The sequence below is a fragment of the Balaenoptera acutorostrata genome, chromosome 5 (genome assembly GCF_949987535.1).
Source record: "Balaenoptera acutorostrata chromosome 5, mBalAcu1.1, whole genome shotgun sequence".
In the NCBI taxonomy this organism is placed as follows: domain Eukaryota; kingdom Metazoa; phylum Chordata; class Mammalia; order Artiodactyla; family Balaenopteridae; genus Balaenoptera; species Balaenoptera acutorostrata.
In genome coordinates this window covers 62,280,267-62,305,749 of record NC_080068.1, presented here as the reverse complement: position 1 = coordinate 62,305,749, position 25,483 = coordinate 62,280,267, and the positions used below count along the sequence as shown (strand labels likewise).

The 25,483-nt window shown below is 38.8% G+C and overlaps 1 protein-coding gene across 6 annotated transcripts in view; it reads left to right on the top strand.

Annotated features, from left to right (window-relative positions):
- The first annotated feature begins 1,322 nt into the window (after positions 1–1,322).
- Positions 1,323–25,483, top strand: part of ADGRL3 (adhesion G protein-coupled receptor L3) — an 846,510-nt gene continuing 822,349 nt past the window's right edge. For all 6 annotated transcript variants that reach the window (XM_057547223.1, XM_057547222.1, XM_057547220.1 and 3 more), the window contains exon 1: positions 1,323–1,848. The gene's annotated coding sequence lies outside the window, so the exon portion shown is untranslated. The remainder of the gene's footprint in view (positions 1,849–25,483) is intronic.

The following is a 25,483-nucleotide window of genomic DNA, read 5'->3' as shown; positions in this document are numbered from 1 at the left end:
TGCATAATGAAAATATGGAATAATCTGTACCTGTAAAAAGAGACACTGGCAGTACTTTCAATCTGACGTCGTTTACTCACCTGGGGTGGAATGAAGGAGGAAGAGAAGAGGGGAGAGAGGGAGGGGGGAAAGAAAGAGAGAAGGAGGGGAGAGGGAAGAGGGAAGGCTAAGGGGTGGGGGGGCGGGAAGAGAGAGAGGAAGAGAGCGAAGCTTGTCTCAAAGCCGCGAGGAGAGGTACCCTTTGTTTGACAAACCCTGAGAAAGCCTCTTGTAGCAGCTCTCTCGTTCCCACCTCCAAGCGTTTGTCGAGCTGCTAGGTGGAGCCCGCGCGGTGGAGCCCGAGCGCACTCCAGATCCGGGTTTTGCCTCCCGCCACCCCTTTCTCCGGCGCAAGCCCCCTCCTCTGCTCTCGGCGCTCTCGGAGCTCGCCCGCCCGCGGCTCATTCTGGCCTCGGCTCGGGCCCCGGCTGCGTCCGCCGCACGCAGGCTGCACGGCCCCGGCGCGCCCGCGCTCCGACCGGCTCTCGGCGCGTCGCCGGGTCGTCTGCTCGCCCGGCACTGCTCGCCCCAGTTCCCAGGAGCGGGAATGCAGATGCTGCCGCTGGTACTGGTGGGCGCCGCCGCTGCCGCTACCGGCTTTTCCCGTACTGGTCGTTGCCTCCGCTCCCGCAGCTGCCGCTGCTGCCGCCTGTGACTCGCCCCCTCCCCTTTCTTTCTTCTCTTTTAGCCTCCGTCCTCTTTCTCCGGGTGTGCGCGCGCGCGGGTGGCACGGTTGGCTTTGGCCGGAGCTCGCTCGTGTATGCGCGTGTGTGAGTGTGCGTGTCTGGAGAGCGCTAGAGCCTTGCTCGCTCTCGGGGAGTCGAAGAAGACACAGGACCGAAGAGGCGGCGGCGGCGCGGCGCCCGGGGCCGCGCGATGAAGCTCCCACATGCTCGCAGCTGCCCGGCCCGGCCGGCGAGCTAATCAGCCACCCTCCGGGCTCTGGGTTCCGCGGCCCCCGGGACGCAGCCCTCGGCTGCCCGGCGCCCGCTCCACCCGCGCGTCCCCTCTGTGCACCCGGGAAGGAGTTTGTGTGGCCCTCGCTCCAGCTCTCTGCACAGGTTGCGGGTTCGAGAGGAGACCCTCGGCGGGGAGAGAACCTCGGGAGGAGAAGGAGGAGGGTTTGGCGGAGAAGAAGCCACCCTTGGCCCTCGCGGCTCCCCCTACCTTTTCCCTCGCTCCCGCTCTCAGCCGGAAAGGGGAGGACGAGGAAGAAGAAGAAAAAGAAAGGGGGTGGGGTGGGAGAACTGGATATAAAGATCGGCTGGGGGGATGGTGGAACATTTTTGGTCTCTCCAGCAGCGTCTTTTCTTAAGCGGCAGCGGCAGCGGGAGGAAAAGCAGCCCCAGCTATGACTGCCGCATGTTAATAGCTGCCGCTTGGGTCCCTCGGCTGCTGCTGGAGACAGAGCCTGACTCCGAAGTTGTTCAACTGTGGACTGGAAGAGACATTTGAACCCTCCACTCCCTTTGCTCCGTTTTTACCCCCTTGGTGTGTGTGAAGCGAGGAAACGTAAAGGAAGACAAACATTTGGCTTTTGCCCCCTCCTCTCTTCCCTTTTCTTCATGGCTGTGTAGCAGAAGAAAGGGGGAAGGAAAGACTTTTTGTTGTTTCCTTGGCTGGGGTCTCCACCCTCCTGCTGCCTTCTCTGCGCTTTGGCTATCATTCTTGGACACGTGCAGTGGGGGTGTCTTCGCTGGGGCCGCTCGGTCTTTTGCCCCGAGCTCCATGGCTGGATTGTGGAAACCACCGGGCTGCAGGTTGTTGAACAACTGATGGGACGATCTCAGGGACCGGCGGTTACGAAAGGTAATTTATTCTTCTCACACTTCCTGATAGTGGTGGCCCTGGCCCGGCGCAGGCATCTGCGTCCGCGGGGCAGGCAACCGAGGGGGTGCAGGATTCACGCACACTCACCCTCCCACTCACATACTCGCCCGCACACACACTCATCCGATCGTGATGCGGGGCGGGAAGGGAACCTCATGGCTGGTGGGCGCTGGGGGTTGGCACGGGTTCGAGGTTTTTCCAGCTATTGGGCGATTTGGCGGCTGAGAGAAATGAAAGGGAGAGTTGACCGGGAGCATTCGCAGTCCAGCACTCTGGGGGATAGGAACGGTTTCCACCCTGGGAATTTTAACTCCCCTCTCACCCCAGTGTCATCCCTTGGTAGGAACTGAATGCCGACCAGGGGGCGCCTTCTCTCTGCCGGCTTGGAGCCGGTGCCGCTGGAGGCGTGAGAGGGCTGGAGGACCAACAGGGACCGGGTGAGGCGCTGGGTTCAGGGGTGATGGGGACTGCGGGGCGGTGAGTCCGCCGCGATCGTCTCTAGACGCTTGCCTGGAGCATCCATGGTGGCCGCGTTTGCCCAGGTCGCGCCCCTGAGTTGCGGAGCCTCGCTACCTCCCCGCACCCCGCCCGTTGTGTCCCTTTCACGGCAGTTTGGTTTAGACCTGCTTGCTTGGCCTTTGTTAGGCGGTTTTGGCTGGAGAAAGCTGCCACTTTCGTGGGTGGCCCGGGGCGGCGCGGTGTTAGGAGTGGGCACGGGGCGGGGGGCGGTGTTGCACGAATCGGGGTGGCCGGGGCGGGGTGGGCAGAGCATCGGTGGCGGCGGTCGGCTGGGTTACAGGTAGGAGGGCAGGTGCCCCGCATCTTCTCGCCGGTGAAGGGAAGGCTCTGGGCTGCAGCGGAGCGTCGGTGCCGCCGCGCGCCCGCCGATGGTCCCACATCGGAGCTCAAGGGCTAAACGTGCCAGGCCCCTAGCAGTATAGGTGGGTGAGTGTGTATGTGGGGTGGGGTGGGGGGAACCTCCGCTACCAGGGTTAATTGGCAGCAGGGTCGGCGTGTGCCTGTCTGTGTGCGCGTCCGTGCGCTCCGGGGATGGCCCGGAGATATTTGCGGGGATGGCAGAGCTGGTGCTACTTGAGCTGAGCTTGCTTATCGAAATCGCCTGGGATCCGCTTAACTGGAAAAGCTGGTTTGAGGAGGCCGCGGGGGCCGATAGGGGTTGCGAAGAAGCCTCACTGTGTCCCCTCTCCCCTACTGAGCACCTCTGAGAGATGCGTGCAGCGCGTGAGAGTCTCTGGTGCAGCGCGCAGGGCACCCCAGTTCGGCCCTGATGAGGACCAAGGAATAGAGTAGTCGTCTCTCGGGCAGATTGGAATAACCAAGTCAAGCCAGCATAACCCTTGGTCCCCGGAATTCTCTGGCCACTTTCAGATAGGAACGTGCGCTGTTTTATTTATGGCCAGAGGTATCATAGCAATTGGGCGAACTCGAGGTGTGCGAGCCACCTCTGGGTGTCTCCTCCCTGTGCCTGTGTATGATCTTGCCTGCGGTAGTTAGAGCACATTGTAAACAACGGTGTAAGCAGCCCTGCCACAGTCTCCTTTAGAGCCCAACCTGGTGGTGTCTTGTGTTTACTTTCCTGGGTAGATTACTCATTAGGAAGTATAAGCCTTCTTGCCCCTCTGATTTTACATCCTTACAGCCAGCTGCTGGGGAAACGAGGAGACGCATAGACTCTGGCAGGAAGGAAAAATTGCCTTCTGTGTTTTGCTCTGAAGTAAATAGGCGATCTGCTAATTTAGTGTCATATGGGTTATCAACACTAGTTAAAGAATGTCATTGCAGAATCTACAAAGAAACAATTCTTCAGTAATTTTTCATTTGGAGAATGTACCTTATTTCCCTGTGAGATTAAACAGAATTTAGCTAGCTTTCCTTGGTATATTTTTCAATCTGTAATGGTACTAAATGACCTGGAGTTCTGGTGCCCAATTTGTCTGTATGTGGATTAGATAGAATTGTCAGTTCTTTTATAGTACCATCAAAAGAGGTTTCCAGACGTTTGTCTAGGAGTTAGAAGAATACTTGCATTGAAATATCTTCACCTTTGTTTCACCCAATCTTTTTTTTTTTTGGTGACCATGGGTTAAAAGTGTACAAAGACAGTTTTAAAAAGTTGGAAAGCTAAACACTTTTTAGTTATTAAAAAGACATTAAATTGCTTAGTTGTAGATTAGCTCTGACTGCTTTTGTGTTTGTTGCAAATGGCTATGTTCTATTTTGTTGAAAAAAGTATAGCACTGTAAATGTGAAAGGGTACTTTTTTTCTGGGTACCATGATTTCCACATTTCTTTCAATTTTAGGATTTTGACTTCTTGAAAAAGCTTAGGTTGCCCCCCCCCCCCCCGCAAAAGGAATACTGAATCATTGATGCCTGATCTTGATTAAGTTATATTTTTATGGGATAGTGCTGGTGGCAATTGTCTTAATGCAAACTTAGGGAATTGTGATTTCATCCATGAGATTCTAGCTTCATATATTTCTTTCCTTCCTAGAGGGTATGTGTTAAAGCCTTTGCACTTGCAAATTTCTTAAGATTAAAGAATACGTGTCCTCTCATTTTAGAAGATCTAATCACAGTGTTTCGGAGCCCTTATGTTGGAAGATTTGATCAGATCTGTTCTTTGTTTCCTAGCAGCATGTGTTTCTTAGCAGTCATACATTCCACAGGTCCTGATGTCATTAGAACTGTGTCTGTCAGTGTATTGTGTGCTGTCTTTAGCTGAAGGTGAATGTGTCAGAAGTGCCTGAATGCCATTCCCTAGCACTTCTTCATAACTAAATATTGAATAACCTGCTTCATTTGTGTATATGGTTGACTAGACTATTTCTATAAACTCAGGGTAGGAGGAATGATTAGTATAAAGGTTTATGTGAACTATTCAAATTTTTTAGATAGATATGTTAGGTTGCTCCAGGTATCCCTGGCCTGAAGAGTGAGTGATAAGCCAGCATGTGATTTGCTTGATGGGTAAATGCTTTTGATGTCTCGTTTTAAGTTGCTTGGTGTGATTATCCTTCAGATTGAGAGCCCTCCATGAAAATATGAATGGAAGGTCTTTTAGAAATGATTTTCTTAATGATGATCTTGCCTTTTGGAGATTTAAACATTCCTTTCCATGGGGAATAATAGTGAGTATGAGACTTTCTGGCTCCGGCTACTGTGCCTGACATTGTTTCTAGTAGTTGGGAAAGGCAAAATTTTTATGGACTTGTCTTTTAGATTCCTTGGTGAGTTATAGCCAAGTTAATCCTAAATAGAAGATTAAAAAAGAAAGTTTATCAAATCAAAAGAATTGAAGTCAGTCAAATAATATAATGCTAAACTGAATTGTTTTTCAGATTTCATTTAGGCTGCTTTAACTGCTGGATGAAACTCTCTTTGAAAAGAGCTGCCAAGTAGGAGTGACAGTTACTATTAGAAGTGGGGCAGTTTTGCCCAGAAATCAGCAAGGAAAACTGATTGTGTATTTAAAAACAAAGGGATTTTGAGAAATGTTATACAGCCTTAATTTAGCATGGTGTGAATGCCTAGAGCAGTTGGAATTAGAGGGAGATGATCTTTCCTTAAGTTTTGCAAATGACTATTTTCCCTTTGATTTCTTAGATTTGCATTACATTCAAAATATGCAGTTGCTCACATAGGGAGGAACCCTAAAGACAGAGGCTATACTGTAATTTAGCATTTGTTTGCCTTCAAGGACATATTTACGCTTAGATTACTATTACATTTATGTCTTTTTCTTTTATGCAAATGAATTCCCTTATAGAAGACCCAATTTTATAATAAAATATAAACTAAAACATTCAAATATGAGTAAGGGCCTCCTGACATTTTTCCTTTCTTGTCTGTTTGTGTGTGTGTGTGTGTGTGTGTGTGTATGTATGTGTGTGTGTGTCTGTGTTATTAGGGAGTTGTTGATCAGTGAGGAGAAAAATCCAGATTTTTCATTGGCTGTGATTTTGATATTGATGTTTACTGGTCACTTTGAGAGAGTAGTGTGAGCATGCCTGTGAATAGCATCTGTGAGCCCAAAGATGTATAGTTTTCCCCAAATCTTTTAATGTCATTACCCTGGTCTGAGTGTCTATGTGGCCCAATAAAATTAACTCTTCTACTGCATAAAGTAACCAGGTGTAATTTTTTTCTTAGAATTGTTAAGTGTGCTCATGCACTCACAAATACAAAATATATATAAAAAATTAGCTGTCCTACTCTGAATTCATTGAAATTCTCCATTTGTTTTAAGGAGTGGATGAAAGGAGAGAGTTCTGCCTGTATTTGATCATAAGAGATTCTATAGATCTTAATAATTTATATCTTACTAATGTCTTATTGACATTTAAGACAAGAATTTAGTTTAATGTTAATGAATTTCTTCATAAGAGTGATTACATATACATATTAGAAACTGTTAACATTTGATCCATATTATTCAAGAACTTAAATGGAATACTGTTGGTGGTAGTCCTAATTATTGTGAACATTATCTCTGGGATAGAAAATTAAATCAACCAACTGAATAGTGCTATCTGGTAAACTTCTATTTCAGTCATTTTGTAGAGCAGACAATCCTCTCTTTTCGACGTGTATTCTGGGGAAATCCGTGGTTCTTTGAGACCCTTTCAGAGGACCTATTAGAAGAAAACATTTTCATAATAATGCTAAGATGTATTTTACCTTTCAATCTCATACTTTAACAAATGTACAGTAGAGTTTTCCAGAAGGTTCATGATATGTAATGACATCATTGCTTTGCTGGCCTATGGCATGTGTGCTGGTGTATTCTTGTGTTTTAAAATTTTACCAGTTTAACTATTAATATATAAATATTGATAGTTAAACCAACATAATCAACAGTTACTTTAGGTCATCAATTTTTAAGCATGTAAAAGGGTCCTGGAACCAGAGAATTTGAGAACCGCTGAAGTTGACTTTTCAAGATCTGCCTCCTTGTACTCAAAAGTTCACCCCATTGGACCATGTAAAGAGCCATCTAGGATGAGAAAACAAGTAGATTGTTCAAGTTTTAAAAAAACACAAGCCATATGGGTATTTTATTAATTATTTGACATTTTCATTTTTCTCTTGCAAATGTAGAAAAGCTTGTTTTTAGTCCCCAGTTAGTGAAACGGAAACGTTAAGGCTGCAGGTCTCTAGCCTGACCTGCTGGCAGTAGCAAAGGAGCTACTGGGAAAATTTAAAATCTAGGCCCCAGGTCTTGATATTCTGCTATCTGGAGAGGCAGAATGGTGCGGTGGTGACGAGAAGGGACTCTGTGGTGTGTTTGCCAAGGTTTGATAAATTATTTGATTTTTGACAAGATGTTGGATCCTCTCTCTATGCCTCAATTTCCTGGTATGTTTTAATGGGTATGACAGTTTTACCTAATTCACAGTTTGTTGTGAAAATTTAACGGAAAAATGTATGCAAAGTGTTTAAAACAGTTCCAGGCACATAATAGGATTGTAACTATTTGCTACTATCATTATTATTATTTACTAGGTCTCATGAGTGTCCCATGAAACTTTAGTCAATTCCCCATGTGATTATGTGATTCAGATATGCAGTTATGTTTTAGCTCATTGCTTTAGAGCACGTCTTAAAATGCTATTAAATTTGAAAATTTCATATAAAAGATAATCTTGGCTTTATTTTACCCTTCTACTTGAAAACTTATGAAGATTTACTAGGATTTTTTTTTGTTTTTTTGTATTGTAAGAATTAATAAAACACCTTCTTAGTTTGGGCCAAGTTTGAAATTCGGTAGAGTATGAATGCCCAATTAAAATGAGATTTCAAAGACCCTAATTGAATATTTATGTATCTTGGGAATTATTAGGGAGGAAATCGCTTTTCTGAAGTGATATCAAGACAACTCACTACGCTCTTAGTCTGTTAATCACTATCTAAGCATCACAACAGGCCATTTTCAGTGAAAAGCATCCTTGGGGTAATTATACACTGCAGTTCTGATTGTTTGTGAGTGGTGATATGCCTAATGAGTAACAGAAGCCCCACATAGAGATTAGTTTTAATAGTTGCTAAAGTTTAAAGATGACCTGTAATATTATACTTCTGAATGGCACTTTGATGTCTATTTGAAAACTTTATAGAGATATTTATAAATTCTGTGTATATATTTGGATATATTTCATGGCTAGTTTAATTTCTGACTTAGGCCTACCACTATGAAATTAGTACTGTAGCACTAATCTTCTCCAGCATGTTGGCTAATCCTGACTTAGTGCTGTAGAAACTACACTATACTCCTTAGATGGGCATAGCTGGGCACTGTCACTGATTATGAACTGCTCAGAAATGGCCTTTGGAATGAGAGACACTTGAATACAGTCCCAGTTCCACAACTTTGTAGCTGTTTCATCTCTCTTTGTGAGATAAAGTTAATAAAATCTGCATTGCTGGTTTGGGGTGAGGAATAGGAAGTGAATAGAAAAGTACCTGATAAGAGTGAGCATTTAATAAATGGTAACTAATATTATTAGTCAGAGTAGTATTAGAAATGTCCTTAACTACCGGTATTAAGAAAACTTAGCTAAATCAAATATCATTTTTTTAATTGAAGAGTTCTTGATGAGCTAGGAAAATCAATAGCATTTTCTTAAGCAGTTGAGAAAGGTTTTATGTGTATTTTTGTCTTTTCCATATTCTTTTCCTCTCTCCTTTTTTAACCTTTTGTTAAGTACCTATTTCTCAGTTCTTCGTAATCTTAAAACGTTATGCTCTGCTACTAATGCTCCCCACAGATTCATAATCCTGACAGGAAAATATTTTTGACAGCCACCAAGTGCTGTGTCTGACGATTGACTTTAAATCAGGTATAAAATGAAAGTAGCAATTTAACTTAAGACATTTTAAATTAAACTCCTGATCATCTTTTCACATGGCGTCAGCAGCTCTTTAAGCTTTAACTGCATCAGAATATTCTACAATGTTGTAACTAAATGATCATAAACTTCCAAGATTTAAGGATTTCCCATATTTTTAAAGGATTTATAATCCCAAAGTTTAGTCCTCATAAGATTGCTATAAATGCAGATGAACCCTTAAAATTCAGAACCCCAAATTGTTTTAAAGACTAGAAGTATGGAAAGAGTCATAAATAAGTCCATGTTTTAGAATGAATGTCTATTTCAATGACAGTTGCCAATAAGAGAAGTTAGTAAATCTGTGACTCTTACATCTAATCATTCATCGTTTTATGTTAAAATGGAAAAAGTACAACATGGTTGGTGGTAAGAATGAATGAAAAAATAAGCTGCATGTTGGACGTCTGACTTGCTAAATTGTACCAGGCTTAAGTGTTTTAAAGTATGACTCAAGAAAAGGAAAGCCGAGTAGAAAGATACGCCCTTCTGTTTGATCAGCTTGTGTTGGTGTTTATGCATCCTGCAGAGGCAAAGCGTGTTACTATTCAAGACAGCCCCAGTGGTTCCACAGTAGACTGAGATTGTGAGAATAGGGGAGAGACTCAAGCCAGTTTTTGATGTTCTGCATGGGTGGGTAACCTGAATACTAAAATGCATTCCATTGACAGCTGACCCTGTAAGAGGTTTTTCAACAGTCTCCTGTTTTGTTTTCATTTGGTTTGGGTTTTTTTCCCCCTTTTCCTTTTCTCAGAGCTCTTCCGAATACTTTGGATAAGAGGAAATGGTCCTGGAGGATGGTCATCTTTTTGTATGAGATTTTATTTCTGGCCAGAACGGAAGGGCTCAACTGGTTTACATTTCTGTCTTTTGTTTTTTTTCATATTTTCAGTGTTCTTGATTTGTCAGTGGCTGATGGTTGTCGTTTGAACCTTGATTCAGAATACTGATCATGACTTCAAGGGGTGGACAAAGAGTCTATTGAGAAATAGTTTTGTGTTAACATGAGGCATGTCTATATCTGTAGACGTTCTTCTTTATATTGGCGTTAACTGTTCAGTCAAATTTGTTTATTGAGTTTTAATCATATTATTAACTATAGTTGACTTTGAAAGAAAAGCTTAGGCATACATTTTCTTTTAAAATAATATACCATCATTTTAAAAATTTTAGGCATGTTCAATTAAATTTTACTTTAATTTTCAATAATTTTTATGTATGACAGTTAAATATTATTTTGCAGCGTTCCAAAATGCAGCATATTTTATGATAACATACCATTTGTCATATGGACTTAAATTCAACTTAAAAGATTTAGTAGAATGGGTGTATTCATTATTTGTCTTTTAATTGCAGACACCTCCAACTAGCTTTAAGCCATAATGATTAATTTATTGGGAGGTTATTGTGTTTCTCACCTAAAGAATCTTGGGGAAGGATGGAGGTTTAGAAAAAATTAGAAAATATTAGCACCTTGAATACCACCAGGATTCTATTCCAGTTGCATGCTCCTATGCAGACTACCACTTTTCCTTCTCTCTGCCTCCTGGATTCTTAACCTTTCACCACAGTCTGAATTAGGTACCCAGCTTTAGATCAATCTACTATCACCAGCTTACTGGAGTCAATAAGGATATTGCAGTTCCTAGGTGGATGCACTAATAGTTTGAAGAAGGGAAGGCTCAATTAAGAGAGGGATCATGTCTACAGAAAAAAGTAGAGGGGCTGATAAAACCTGAATGTCCACTACAGTGATCCTTTGTTAACTCAGACAGATCAAGCATTAGGAGAATTGGTTAGGAAAGCCATTAAAAATGGGTGTACCCTTTTCCTTTAAGCAGCCAAAGTGATCGTGGAAAATGGTTTCCTGCTTACTTGACCCAGAAAACCCAACAAAAACATGCAAATCAAGGGATTCAGATTTTCAGATTCAAGAACATCTGTGAAACTGCCCAACTTGTCAAGGCTATGCATGTCTGAAAAGCCATCAAATATCCAAAAGATGTCATTTACATAAATAATGTATGCCATTCTGTCTTTCGACGGTGGAGTTGCTGCCATCGTACAATGCTGAACAGGGCACACTGGAGACAGTACTTAGAGTGCTGAATTTTTGCTACTCTTGCTTTAAAATGCTGATCTTACAGGTTTAAGTGTAGATTACTTAAGCATTGAGTACCTCCAGGTGAAAAATCCCCCGAGATGTGTCATTGGGCATGGAACTCATGGTTGAGTTAACTTATGTATGAGCTCCACTAGCCACATTAAGATGGTTCTTACTGAAAAGGAACAAATTGTTCCTAAACCAGAAGTGGAGGTTTCACAAAAGAAAAAGTTATCCCAGAAGAAACTGAAGAAACAAAAACTTATGGCATGGAAATGAATACAGCATAAAATAAATGCAAATAGAAGTAAAAGCAGAAAAAATGGATTTACAGATATGAATTCATCCATCTGTTTAAGACATCTAATTATTTTACACTTGCTAGTGTACTCATTATGTCATGCTACTGATGGGAATATATGTTTATTCAAGTAAACCTTATGTTTAGAGGCAGAATATTCAAAAGTACATCATGTAGGATATTTCAAATAATTGAGTATGGATAACTTTACTAACTAAAGAATCCAATGAAAGTATACTTCATCCTATCCACTAATAATGTCATTGAAATGACAGACATCTAATTTGGATCCATTATTACAAAAACTAGAGTCTGGGTAGTGTTTAATGCTGTCACTTGACCAGCTGAAGTTAAAAGGTGCTTTAGAGCTATCATTTGTATAAGTTGGGAAACCTCTTAAATTTATTGTTTTTTATTTTTTCTTTATTCACCACAGAAAGTTGTGTTGACTTTTCATTTTAAATTACCAACTCAATGTGAATAGTAACGTCAGATAATTTGGGAGAATTTTTAAAGGTTAATAGAAACCTTAATTAGAAGAACTCCCATGTACTTTCATTATTGTTGCAATTCCTTGAAAAAGAAAGAGCCCTAAAAATTAGTAGGCTGTCAACATTTTATGATCTGACATTACTAAGTGAACTTTGGGAGTATTTCTTTTTTTGGTGCATTTGATTAAACATGTGATCTTATCTTGGTGAAATAGCCTGCTGGGCTGCAGACAGTAGAGTTCAGAAATGAAATTTGCTTAGAGCCTCTGAGCAGACATTTATTCAATGAGACCCTTACTGAATAATGGATGATGGTGAAGTTGCAGTAGTGTGTATGTATGTTTTCTTGCTTGAATATAGGGGTTGAGATAGAGCAACAACAAAAAAGTAATGGTGTATGAAAGAAAGCATTAGATTTATAAATGAGAAATTAACCTGCATTATTATAAATGAATGAACTATCTGTGTGAAGGACTCATAGTATCACTGTCAGAGGATGGTGTACTAGGCCATCTGCTTTGTTTTAGTAATCTTGCTGAGTTACTTCCTTTTCTGCTGCTGTCTCTTAGCTTGGTAGATGTTATTCTGGGATTTATGCCACAATCCCAATGTATATCATTTATGTATGCTCTTTTGATTCTACTTGGGTGCCAGTAATAGCTGAATTTTGATTCCTATTCATTCTTCTCAATACAACTTATTCTACATTCTCAACGATCACGTTTTAAAAAGTTTTTTTTTTCTGATATGATATAGTATGCTTGTGCTGAATACTTGTGAAATATGGAGATATGTAAACTCAAAACAGAAATCAACCAGTATATCTTAATATAATGGTACATTGCCATATTCACAGAGGTTATGTCACACATATTTTTAGCTTGATTATCCATGTATTGTATCCATGTATTAGCATTTTACGTGTGTATGTGTGTTTGTTTTCATAGAACTGAGGTTGAAATATATTAAATATATAGAGAGTTTGTATAATTCTCTCCAATTTCCCAATGCCATTAGTTTTTTGAGAGCATCATTTTTAATGTTGTAAAATGTTTCATAGTGTGGACACACTATGATGTATTCAAACAGTTTCTTATTCACGTGGGTTGTTATATTTTGCAAGGATAAATAACATAAAGCTTGGCCTATTCTCTGATGATTTTTGTAGCACAGATTCCTTGAAGTATAGTTATTAGGACAAAGAGTAAATAATGACTGTTTGACTTTTACTACTTGGTTTCAGTGATCCACATGTAGCATTGTCCTCTGTGCATAACTGGTCTTCTTTTTGGGAAATTTTTAAGAATTGTTAACTGTCAGTTGTGTAGTTAGTAGTTATTAACTCTTCATTATTTATAAAGTTAGTAATTTACCAATTGTTTGGTAATTCTTAAGAATTACTCTCATTTATATCAATGTATCAAAGTTAAGGTCAGTAAAATACTGTAGTCAGTAATTTAAAAAATGAAATTTATTGGCTATTAACATTTAAATAGGACTGTGCCTAATGTCTTTGAATTTAACATAATGTTAAACCAAAACCATACAGTGAATCTAATTATGAAGAATTAAGAAGTCCACCATCCACTTTATGTCTCCATAAACTTTCTTAGTTTTGTTCTCTGCTTTGAATGGACCTATCTCTTAAGTTCATCTAAAATCATCACTTTAACAAAGCTCTTCTGTACCAAACCTCTCATGGAAAAAGAAAATTGGTGGGCTTGATTTGGGCTATTCTGAAATTTAAGGATGAAAAGGAGGAGTAAATTGTCAGTAAACACATTTATAGTAATTGAAGGTTGTCTATAAAAGGAGAAGGAGATCAATAAAGAAAGTAACTAAAGAGAATAGTATGGCTCATAATTAGTAAACATGAACTCAATTTTTGCTAGGTCTAAGTTTAGTCAGAGATCTGTCAATAGGGATTAGAGTGAGGTAAAAAAATGTGTTTGGTAGCACTTAAGTCAAATGGAAGAGGAAAACGGTAGGCATGCATGCAAATTTTTATCATTTTTACGGTAATGCCAATATCTACTGAATTTAATTTCATTAGTTCATTCTTTGGTCAGAGGGACTAACTGTTCTAATTTAAACAGCATCTTTGTGATTTCTGCTTCCAACCATAAAGACATAGATTTAAGGTACACTTCTAACAGTCAAGTTGGAGACCAGTTCTTACTTCACGTTCTATATTTTCTTTAAATCTGCACCAGAACATATTTATGGGACTGAGTTTAATGCTAGGTTAATAATGAATGTATAACTGCTTGAATGGGCTTTGTGGACCTAGAAGAAACAATTGAACATGAAAGCCGTTTTTGAAGTTACTGGTGCAAGATAAATTCAAGTGCCGTTGAAAATTGCCCTGCACCTGCATGTGGAATAAAAGGCATAGAAGGAATCCTAAAAGGCACACTCTTGCACACTTTGTTTCCTCAAAAAAAAAAAATTGTTGATTAGCAACTCCCCATTTGCTAATCAGTGGGTATAAAGTTTCAGTTATGCAAGATGAGTAAGTTTTAGAGCTCTGCTGAATACATTGTGCCTATAGTTAATAATATATTGTCCACTTAAATATATGTTAAGAGGGTAGATCTCATGTTAAAGCTTCTTAACCACAGTAAAAAATTTTTTATAAAGTTACTTGTCAAGAATTGAACTGACTTGCCCAAAGTGACATGGCTGGTTTATAGCATATGCTGAGTTTTATCAAGGGATTTCTCAGCCTTGCACTTGAGAATTCTCATTTCTGATTTCAGACATCGTCTCTGCATAGCTGTATCACATACTCATATAACTTTTCTAGGTCTGTTTCATCGTAAGTAGGGGATAGGGCTGGGTGTTCTTTCTCTCTAAAACAACCATGAGATAAAATAATATGAATAAAGTTTATTAGAACAGAATACCTTTGTTTACAAGTTAATCTTTCAAAAATCTTACCTATTAAGGTAGTTGATTTTATAAGAATTTTCACATTACATTCTCCTAAAGAGTTAAGCTATTGCATGTGGTATTAGTGTATTTAAAAATATAAAATAGGTTAGACATTCTTTTTTGTGAAGGTTTAAAAAGAAAGTGATATCATGAAGATATTTTGCATTCTTTAAAAATGTTAAGGAATGTAATAAATTTCTCTCAAATTTCTCTATATTTCCCTACAGTTAAGGATGCTAATAAGTTCTCTTTAATAGTCAACCGTTTTAGGATATGATACAGGATTTGATAGAGTTTCTCATATTAGCTTTCTTTCCCTTATGTTTACAGATCAAATTCTACATCCAGAACTCTGGGCTCACAGTACTGTTATCTTGTATCAAGGCAATTTCAACATGTCTTCATTTATAAAGCAGAAGTGTATACATTGATATACTTAGTGTATACTTAGATATATACTTAGTGTTTCCCTTTCACTGCTTTTTTTATCACATGGCTGAATTTATTTACATAAAATTATTACAAATTATTTTAAGGTTTAAGCATTAACTTGCATTTAGTTCTATATTAATGATCTTTACTGAAAGTAATAAATATATATGTAGAGAAATACAAAATACAGGAGCATAATGTATATTAATGAGAAGCAAAGAGGTTAAGTAGAAAGAGAGCAGAAGCTTGAGAGTCAGAAGTGCATGACTTCCAACCTGCTCTCTGTTATGACTCTGAAAATGTTACTCAGCCTCTTCATGCCTTAGTGTAAAATGGGAATAAAAATAATACTTACCTGTCAGAGTTATTGTGAGGATTAAATGAGATGATGTACATAAAACATACAGCACACCGATAGCTTGTATACCTTGTGTTAATTTTTCATAGATCTTTGAAGCGATGCCTTCTTTTAAGTGAGACTCTAAATTGTTCTGCTTTTTCTGCAGTTCTCAAAAGACCAGCTTTATGAAGTCATTGATTTTTGTCATTCACTGTGTATTTGTTAGCACCAGATGTCTGCAGGATGCTGGGGATGTGGAACATAACATGACAGAAAGAGCCTCTGACTTTAGCACTTGCACAAATCATGGAAATAAAGAGGTGTTAAGCAATGTATCTATCATGAATTATTTGTTAAAATTCTGCTAAATCCTGCAAAGGTCAAGTCCAGGATACTATGAGATAGCAGCAGGGTCAGACCTTGTCTGAGCTGGAGGGTGAGTGGGTCTGCGAAGACTTCCCAGAGCAAGTGACATTTGAACTGAGATACGAAGGTTGAGTAGGCAGCTTTAGAGAATGTGCTGGTTCACTGCTCCCTTCACATTCTGTCATTAGGAGAGCTCATCACAGACCCAAGCATGTTCAAGTGAGGAGGTTAATAGAGGTGAGTAAAGGGAAGAAGACTGAGCATAGTTACCTTGATTTGACAGTAGGGACAACACACCTGAATTTTTCATTTTACAGGGAAGCTGAGTTAACACAGAGAATGGTTTACTATTAGTTGTCTGCCTATAATACTGAATTTCAGAATGTCATAAAATAAAGTATCTGTTGACCATAAAGAATGGTCAGGCACTGTGGATTTGAAATGAGGAGAGTAGATAAGATCTATACAGATACTGAAACCAAGATTTCTTAGTTTAGCTTTAGACATTGTATATCTGTGTGTTGTGACTAGAAGGGAGTTTTACTCCAGAAGTTGGTTTCTATTCATTTTTATCCTAACTTCTTCCCATGCCCATTGGCTTAGTAAGTGTCTGGTGTCTTTTGGTTCTGAGAAACTCTGTAGAAATGGAGGAACTAGCCTTAGGAGTACCAGTGCTAAAGTTTGGCAGTGCTATGGTTATGACTCTTTACTTGTCAAAGAACAGCAGTAAAATATCAATATGGAAAACAATTGTTAAGAGAGACATGGTATTATTATTTAGTAAAGACAGCTGACTTTTTCTAGCATCTCTCCCCTGCTAGGATTAGTCTTATTATTTAAATTTTTGAAGGCTTTCCACAGTATGTGATGATAAAACTGATTTTATTGTTATTTAGAACAAATCATTGAATGTGAATAAAATAATGGTAAAGTATGTTCTAGAAAACAAATGATATTAGTTTAAGAGTCTATGAGCAAAAGGATAAATAAATGTGGTTTAAGAAAATTATCTTAGTGGAATAAAAATTTTAATATAGGAAAAATACTGTAGTAAGAAGTAGCAAATTTGGGATCATTAATCTTTTTCATCCATTTATCAACATTTATTGTGTGCTTCCTGTGTGATAAAATTAAACACAATTGTGATAGAGATTAGAAAAAGGAAAATAATGAGTTTTATGAGAATATTTGCCCCAAGGATCTCAGGCACTCCAGATGAAAGTTTTTCTCATCCTGCTGAGCCCTGGAGGATATGTAGATATAGGCCAAGCAGACAGTCTTCCTGAAGGAGGGAACCTCCAGTATCAAGGCCTAGAGTAAGATGGAGCTCAGCTCGTGTGAGAAACTCAGGGAAGGTCCTAGTAGCTGGAAGATAAGGATTGAGAGAGGAAGTGACATGAAATGTGGCTAGGGAAGTAAATGGGAGTCCAGAATTCGTAGTGTTTTTTTGAAGTTTAAGTATTTTGGACTTTATCTTAGGAGCAGTGGGAAGTCATTAAAGGTTTGAAGCAGGGAAATACCAAGATCAGATTTTCCTTTTACAAAGATCATGTTGGCTGTTCTGTGTAGATGTCATTGGAGTGAGGCATCAAGAGGGGATACGGGGAGACCAGTTAGGTGAGAGTCTAAGCTTCTGCTGCACCCCTTCTCAGCTGGGAAGTGTAGGCCAGAGCTTCATGTATATAAGGAAGGGGTTTGTATTAAATAATATCCCTTTCAACTCTAATATGCTACTGTACTCTGATTATAAAGACATGGGGGAGTGAAGTGATGGTGATCATTATTTAAATTACCCTATCGGTACTTATTAATTTTTACTCGTCTACCTGTTGATCTATTGTTGTAATACTGTATCCAGTTGTTTCAGATTTATTTTTCACCTAAAAGTTAAAATCCATTTTTGGAGACCTATAATATAACTAGAATTTTTTTATATGTTTGTATTTTAAATGCTCCACAAAAATCATAAAATCAGATGTTGGGGCCACATTTGATTTAGTTAAGAGGGTTTATACCACAAAATTCTTTCATCTTGGTCAAAGTGATTTATTTGTAAATCCTCATTTCTGAAGTCATTCAAAGGAATTCCTATCTTAATGATACCTGAAAAGACAGTAATACATGTTTCTTGCAACACTATAGTGGACTGATAGTCTGAGTGACAAATGCAAAAAAGTTGACTGTATATTATTTAAGACTTTCTAAGACATTTTACCTCTTATATTTTTCATTAGTAATTTAAATATTATATTTCCCCCTTGTGTTCTGTTTTCTAATTCCCCATAATACTTTTTTTATATCTCTTTTATGGCATTTATGACATTCTGCCATGCCTTTTGATTATTTCTCTTCTTGTTTTATACTTGTATGGAAATATAATTTCATTTAAGGCTGGGAGTGCTTTTAGTTTTTTCATAACCTGGAGTACCTGATTATATAAATGGAGTTTGTGTTTTATTTTGATAGGTTAGTTTCTTTTAAAGATGGAGGTATGTAGTATGTTAGATAAGCATCATACATGAAATATGTCTTGTATGACTTAAAAAATTAATAGCATAACCTCTAATAACTTGGCTGTGTCCATGACACTTAGTGATTCAGAACATGGACTTTAGGGTCAGATGAATTTAAGCCTAAACTTTGGAACTACATGCCAAGTAATAGCTGTGTGACTTTGGGTCATTTTCTGGGCCTCAGTTTACTCTGTGTATCAGTGGGCTAATTATATCTATTTCATAGTGAGATTATGAGAATTAAATTAGTTTCTGTCATATAATATAAGGTTTGGTTATTGTATATGAGAGTCAGATGGGAAAAATAGGTGCTATCACACTTGCACATAGCAAGAAGGAGTAGAACACAGTGATTCAAGCCATCTCTTTTTATCCTTTGCTGCCAAACTTTTTGCAAGATTGACATCACCCCAATCTGTTGCCTTCAATCTTCATGGCTTTCCATTTGGAATCATTTTGTCATGTTACTTCATGAACACCATACTATCTTTTTTTTAATCTCTGACTTATTCTGAAAGGAATGATTGATTATGTAGCAATTTATGAGATACAAATGGGAGCCTGAACACTTGCAGGCACTGTCAGGTAAGAATGTCAGAAATGCCTTTATTACTTATTTCTAATACATTCTGTAGGCATATATACCTAATACATACAGGCTATAAAATATAGTTTTCTATACTTAGTATTTCAGGGCAGACAGTCTTCCCCTTTCCCCAAAGTACATTTCCCCCTAAATCAACTAATTTTAGAATTTGAAGAAAATTGCTTATTTTAAAAGGGACAATTTAAACAAACAGTATTACTGTCACAAAGAATTAACTGATAAGGAGGACAGAGTATGAGCTCAGAATCCTTTATCTTGAATAAACTTCTCTCATGTTGAATGGAATACAGTTTTATAAAAACATGAAACAATGAAGAATTATGATTAGGTAAAATTCAGCAAAATTTTTGGTGGTTTTGAGAAAAAAGTATACAGTTGGTATGCATAATAAAAACAGTCTAGTTTTCAAAAATATTTTGTAGCCAAGTATTCTGAAAGCAATTGCAGGTGTGTAAGAACTAGGACTTGGTGCCCTTTATACTTGGCCTGTGAGAACTTACTCTTCAGAGGTAGGCTTGTAGTATGATGTCAATATTTGTATCCTCTTGAAGAACTGCTATTTCAATATAAGATATTCTCTGTTCTCTAATTATAGTATGTAGAAGAGTTACAGTTTTAAACCTCTCTTTTTTTTTTTTTTTTAAATTATTTATTTATTTATTTATTTATTTATGGCTGTGTTGGGTCTTCGTTTCCGTGCAAGGGCTTTCTCTAGTTGCGGCAAGCGGGGGCCACTCTTCATCGCGGTGCGCGGGCCTCTCACTATCGCGGCCTCTCTTGTTGCGGAGCACAGGCTCCAGACGCGCAGGCTCAGTAGTTGTGGCTCACGGGCCTAGTTGCTCCGCGGCATGTGGGATCTTCCCAGACCAGGGCTCGAACCCGTGTCCCCTGCATTGGCAGGCAGATTCTCAACCACTGCGCCACCAGGGAAGCCCTTAAACCTCTCTTGACAGCTGAAGGGACTTTTTGAAAGAAAGTAAAAACCCTAAGTTCTGGGTAATTGAATATCTGATATTACTTATAATCCTGACTGCTCTAAAAGTGAATTAGTAATTTTTCCGTGAGTTTTTGAGTCTCTTATTGGAATTAATACTTTCTTCCATAATTAAGTTGTTTTATTATTTATTTTCTTCTGAATGTTGTATTAAAAAAACTGTGAAACACAGAGTGACACAGTTAAGCATATCAAAAAAAACTTACTTTGAACAATTTTGGGTAATTGTAGCAAACCAGATGTTGCTAAGTTCTTGTTTAATCAGAGATAAAAAATATTCGCAATATAGTTTTGTCTAGCTGTCAGCTTAGATAAATGAATCCATTTCAATCAGCATGCTCCTAGTGAAAAAAGGGGGGGATATAATAACATTTTTCTAGCTACATTTGTTGAAAATAAATATTAATCTTCTATGTGGTTAAAACCATGCTGTGCCAATTTCATCATAACCATAATTGTGGAGAAGCCTTTTAGATTTTTTTATTTTTATGAAGTTTACTTCTTTTTATCCTCTGGAGGCATTGAGTTAGAGTCTACTTTTCATTTAGTTTATATGTCCATGTAGGTTTGTGTTAATTTTATATTGTCTTGAGGTTACTTGTTAAGACACTATTGGGTGCTTTATTCTACAAACATAATGCTGTGACACGGCCAAGGTCTTTTTTTTTCCTCACAAACCTAAATTCTATCTTTACCGTTCTTTAAAATCTATTGTAATTCTTGGGAGAAATAGATTCCCTGTTCTCTTTTGTTCTGTAGCATTAGTTAAGACAAACTTCTTCTAGAGCTGTGCTGACTTCTCAGAAAATGGTGCATAAAACACTAAAGGAAACCAAAAGCCACGCTAACAAAACAAAATAAAATAAGGCATCAGGCCTGGAAAAATAATGTTAATTTTAAGCTCCATGAGAAATGCCAGTGAGAAGAATGGCAGGAAAGGATGATAGGTATAGGGACTGAATTGGGAAGGAATGAGCTTATGTATTTTTGTCTTCTTATTGTGCAGTCAAGGACGGTGGAAAGAAAATCTCAGACCATAAAGTGAATAATTTCCTCTTATGATAATATCAACAACATCATACTTTTCCATACTAATAGAAGTTTTGAATTTATATGCTGTCTTAGGGGCCTCCACTATTGTTGTATACAGGGGTTGTAGTGAGGGGTTTGATATCATGGTTGTAATTGTTGATTTTTGTCAAATATATGGAAAGCTTGTAGGAAAAGTTGTTAGCATAGTAGAAAATCTCTATGAGCTGTAATAATGACCAGAGCTAATTGATTGTTCCAGTTTATGTGGATGTTTGTCTAGGCTATTCATTGAGGAAATATAGAAAATGAAGATTGAAGTTGGAATTTTATTTCCTGCTCTAAGAATAATTCTTAAGGATGTGTCTCAGATTTTTTTTTGAAAGTCAGACTCTCTTATCTCAGTTTTATTCATGTCCTCTTTAGAAAGCAAGTTTCGAAAGTGTTCTTCTTAATTGGTGGATAGAAAATTGGTTGGAAGCATTCCACAAAATTCTCTTTGGAGAGAGATTGGAATGCCAAGGAAGAAGGGGAAATCATAGATATAGTTTTATCTCCTTTTGCTTTTATTATGGCATTTTGAGGGACGAGTGAAAAGCACATTTAAGGGTCTCTCTGCAGTTATGAATACTACGTACAATATGAGCAGTGAAAGGAGAGTAATGCACAATTGTCCTTTTATGGATTTCTCATTGGTCTTCGCTTCAGTGACTCAATGAGAGAGAAATGAAATAGTTCCCTCAGCTTCTCCTGGAACATAGTAGTTTTGAATGTGGGTCTAGAACCAGATTGGTGAGTAGTGGTGTCAGTCAAATGCCTCTACTTGTGTTTAAGATTTATATGTCAACATTGTGGGTATTTTGCCCACACACTCTGGGGTAACAAACTGTATTTGACTTTTATTTTTTTCCTGCCGTGCTGAGGTATGTGCCTGAGAGTTTGTGACTTAGCGATTGTTGGGCAGAAGAGTAGGTTGTTTTGAGGCCCCTGCCGTTCTTACATTGCCTAGTTTCTGTCTGTCTCCCCGTGCCTTTTGAAGTACAACAGAAATGACAATCTAGAAGCAAGCGATCAGCTTCCAAGGGCACAACACCAACAGATCCCAGACATTAAGTGTGTCATTTGAGGAATCTCCAAATATTACAGTCAGAAATATGAGTTAACAAAGCACTAGGTAAGTGTCTTGACATCTGTTAACCTCTCATTTAGAATGCTTGCTGCATTGTTAAAGTGGTCAGTACCTTTTCTACTCATAAAATTTCTATGTTGGTAAATTATAACGTATTTTTGGAATAATGTTGAAAAATCATACTTTAATTTTTTATTTCCAGAAAGAATCTTTGTGTATATCTGAGTGGGGTCTCAAAGACAGATCTGATGAACATTTCATATCTAATAAACTACCTTTGTCATTCTCCTTTCTTCCAGCTTTCAGAAAGCTTTCAATGTGTTTATTTTTTCAGAGTTATGATTTTGGGGGTGGGCTTATACATATCTGAAGTGTGTTTATGTGCCTTTATGTTTGTATTGACACTAGAATGTATGCTACATGAATGTGGAAGCCACTCTTTTGTTCTTTTATAACTGATTACAATTTGATATAGTAGTGGCCAGAAACTTGAAATGTGTGGGTGTTCCTTTGGTATCCTATTGTGACATGAGCCACTTCCTGGATGGTACTGTGGGCTGGTTAGTTTCCAATCAAACCCACCTTCCTGGAGTTGATCGCCCCACGGTTGAAGGGCTATGTAAGACTGAACTTTTTAGAAACATGCCTAGTTTTATGTAGTTACTGGGCCAGTGTCTGGCCTTCCCATTTCTCTCCTTCCTGTCTCTATACCGATAGGGACATTATCCTTTCTGCCTCATCTCCTTTAACCTCAGTGTTGTCCTGGGGCATGAATATAATATCATTTAACTATCATGTGGTAGGGCAAGATAGTCCTAATACTAGAGTCAATGTTCATCTGTGCAGATAATTACAAATACCACCTTGTTGTTCAGTTCAGCAATATATAGATTACTATATTTTAACGGGCATCTGTTTAATGGGCAACTCTATTTTTACTTCCTTCTGCTCTTTTAGTGACATCCAGTTTAATTCCAGAGCTGAGCTTACTTCATTCTTAGAGGAGCAAGGCCCTTTCTTCTGAGCCCCAGTCAACAGTCAAAACCGGTCTTTCAGTAACAGCCCTACTAGCTCATCCGGTTCTTTGGGTTCAGTCCTATGTATCTGCTTTCTTTCCTGGCCCATGGTCAGAGTGAAAATGCAGTGACTGCTTCCCTTGTTTCATTTAACATCTTTTCCATCATTGCTTTCTACCTTCTGGTTCTCTGAATATTTTTCCTAGTGGCTCTCAAAGTCTCATTTTTCTCTAACAGCCTCTCAGAATGCTCCCCACCCCCACGCTTTGTCTCCCCGAGAGAATTACCATCTAGAATTTGTGATGATACATCGTGGGTTACAGGTGAGTCACTTTGCCAAGCTTAGATTTAGTTCTCTATTGTTCCTTTTCAGTTCAAATATTAGCATAAACATTAACATTTCTAAACCCAATTATAATTATCATGCTTCCTATCAGACATTAGCACAACTCTTTCCTCTTAGCTTGGTGAGGGGTGTCTCAGTATCTATAGTTATCCCAATGGCTGAGCTTAACGACCCCTTCTTTAAAAGAGAACACTTCAAGCCTATTTTAGTTATAACTAGACAATCTTTAGCATTTGTAACCGTAAATAAATCATTTCGTTTTGAAGTGTGGGAGACAAGAAAAATCTTTTTTTTTTTTTTTGAGGCGTAACATTGGTTTCTACATTGTCAGAAATCTCGTTTTCTGTGCATGTGTGATTATTTTAACTTCAGGGTCATTAATAGAGCTGAGATTCTGGTGCGGAGTGGATAGCAGAAGTCCATTCATTTTATGGGACTTTAGATTCTTGACTTTAGGTGAAATGCAGATATCACTACTGAGGTGAATAATCTCTGAATTATAAAGTAGAATATGTTTGACCTTTATTTATTGGCCTCACGTTAGGGGAAGATGGAGGAGGTGAAAACCCTGTGAGTTTTTCTGCTTTTACTTCAAATTGCCTAGCAGGGGCTTCCCTGGTGGCGCAGTGGTTGAGAATCTGCCTGCTAATGCAGGGGACACGGGTTCGAGCCCTGGTCTGGGAAGATCCCACATGCCACGGAGCAGCTGGGCCCGTGAGCCACAATTGCTGAGCCTGCGCGTCTGGAGCCTGTGCCCCGCGACGGGAGGGGCCGCGATAGAGAAAGGCCCGCGCACCGCGATGAAGGGCGGTCCCCGCACCGCGATGAAGAGTGGCCCCCGCTTGCCGCAACTGGAGAAAGCCCTCGCACGAACCGAAGACCCAACACAGCCAAAAATAAATAAATAAATAAATAAATAAATAAGAAAATCCTTTAAAAAAAAAAAAAATTGCCTAGCAAACAACTTGAAGGGCAGCTCAAGTGGGAATGTGGCATGAAGATGTAATTTCACCCCACTCTGGAGATATGTACGTGTTAGTTAAAAAAAAAAAAAAAAAAACTAATGGAAAATGGATATTCTACAAAATCCAACTCTTGTCTTCTATCCTCAGAATAATTAAAAGGTATCTGAAAGTGGAGCCTCATTATCTTTGTAAATTGAGATTAAACTCTCAGTGAAGAAGAAACAGAAATATACCCTACTGAGAAACCATATTTGACCCCTTTTAGATATTTAGAACTAGATTATTTTACTAATCTGTGCTTTGGGAGCAAGTTATATATCAAAATGATCTTAAAATCTTTTTATTTAAAATTTTGTTTTTTGGAGCTCAACATGAATTGCAGTGCTGGCACATAATACATGCTTCATAAATGCATAGTGGATCAATGAAGGAGTAAAGCTTTGTTTTGCCTTAGCAAAGATGTCTGCTAAAGATGGCGTAGGGAATTTTTACCTTTTCTTATGGCAACATATTTCCTGCAAAGTGTTTCTTATCTTTCAGAATTATATTACAATCCTAATGGGAAAGTATGATCTGTTCTTTAATTCTATCCTTGGCTGAGCTGAGCCTTAGAATTTTATAACTAATGAAATACAGTGTTTTGCCTCTCAGGTTCATAAGTAGCACTTAGATTTTCATTTTTCATTCATGGCTCTATCTTTGTAAAACCATTCTTCCGTCAAAAATCAAAGGTTAATAAGCTCTAATTGTTAAACACAGACAGTAGAAGCTGTGATATGCTGATATTCTAAAGCTTTTTGAATATTTGAAATGGTCATCATTTGATGTTCTGTGACATCTGGACAGCTCAGCAAGCTACTCTAAAATTTTATGTTAAAAGAGCTGGCGATTTTCTTAAATGTTTTATTTTGGATCAATTTCAAGTAACAGAAAAATAGTACAAAGAGTTCCCATATATGCCTTAATCAGTGTCTCCTAATGTTACCATTTACGTAACTGCTGTGGTTTCAATGTGTCCTCCCCAAATTCATGTGTTGAAATCCCAATGCCCAATGTGATGGTATGAGGAGGTGAGACCTTTTAGAGGTCTTAGGTCATTAAAGTGGAGCCCTCATGAATGGGATTAGTGCTCTTATGAGA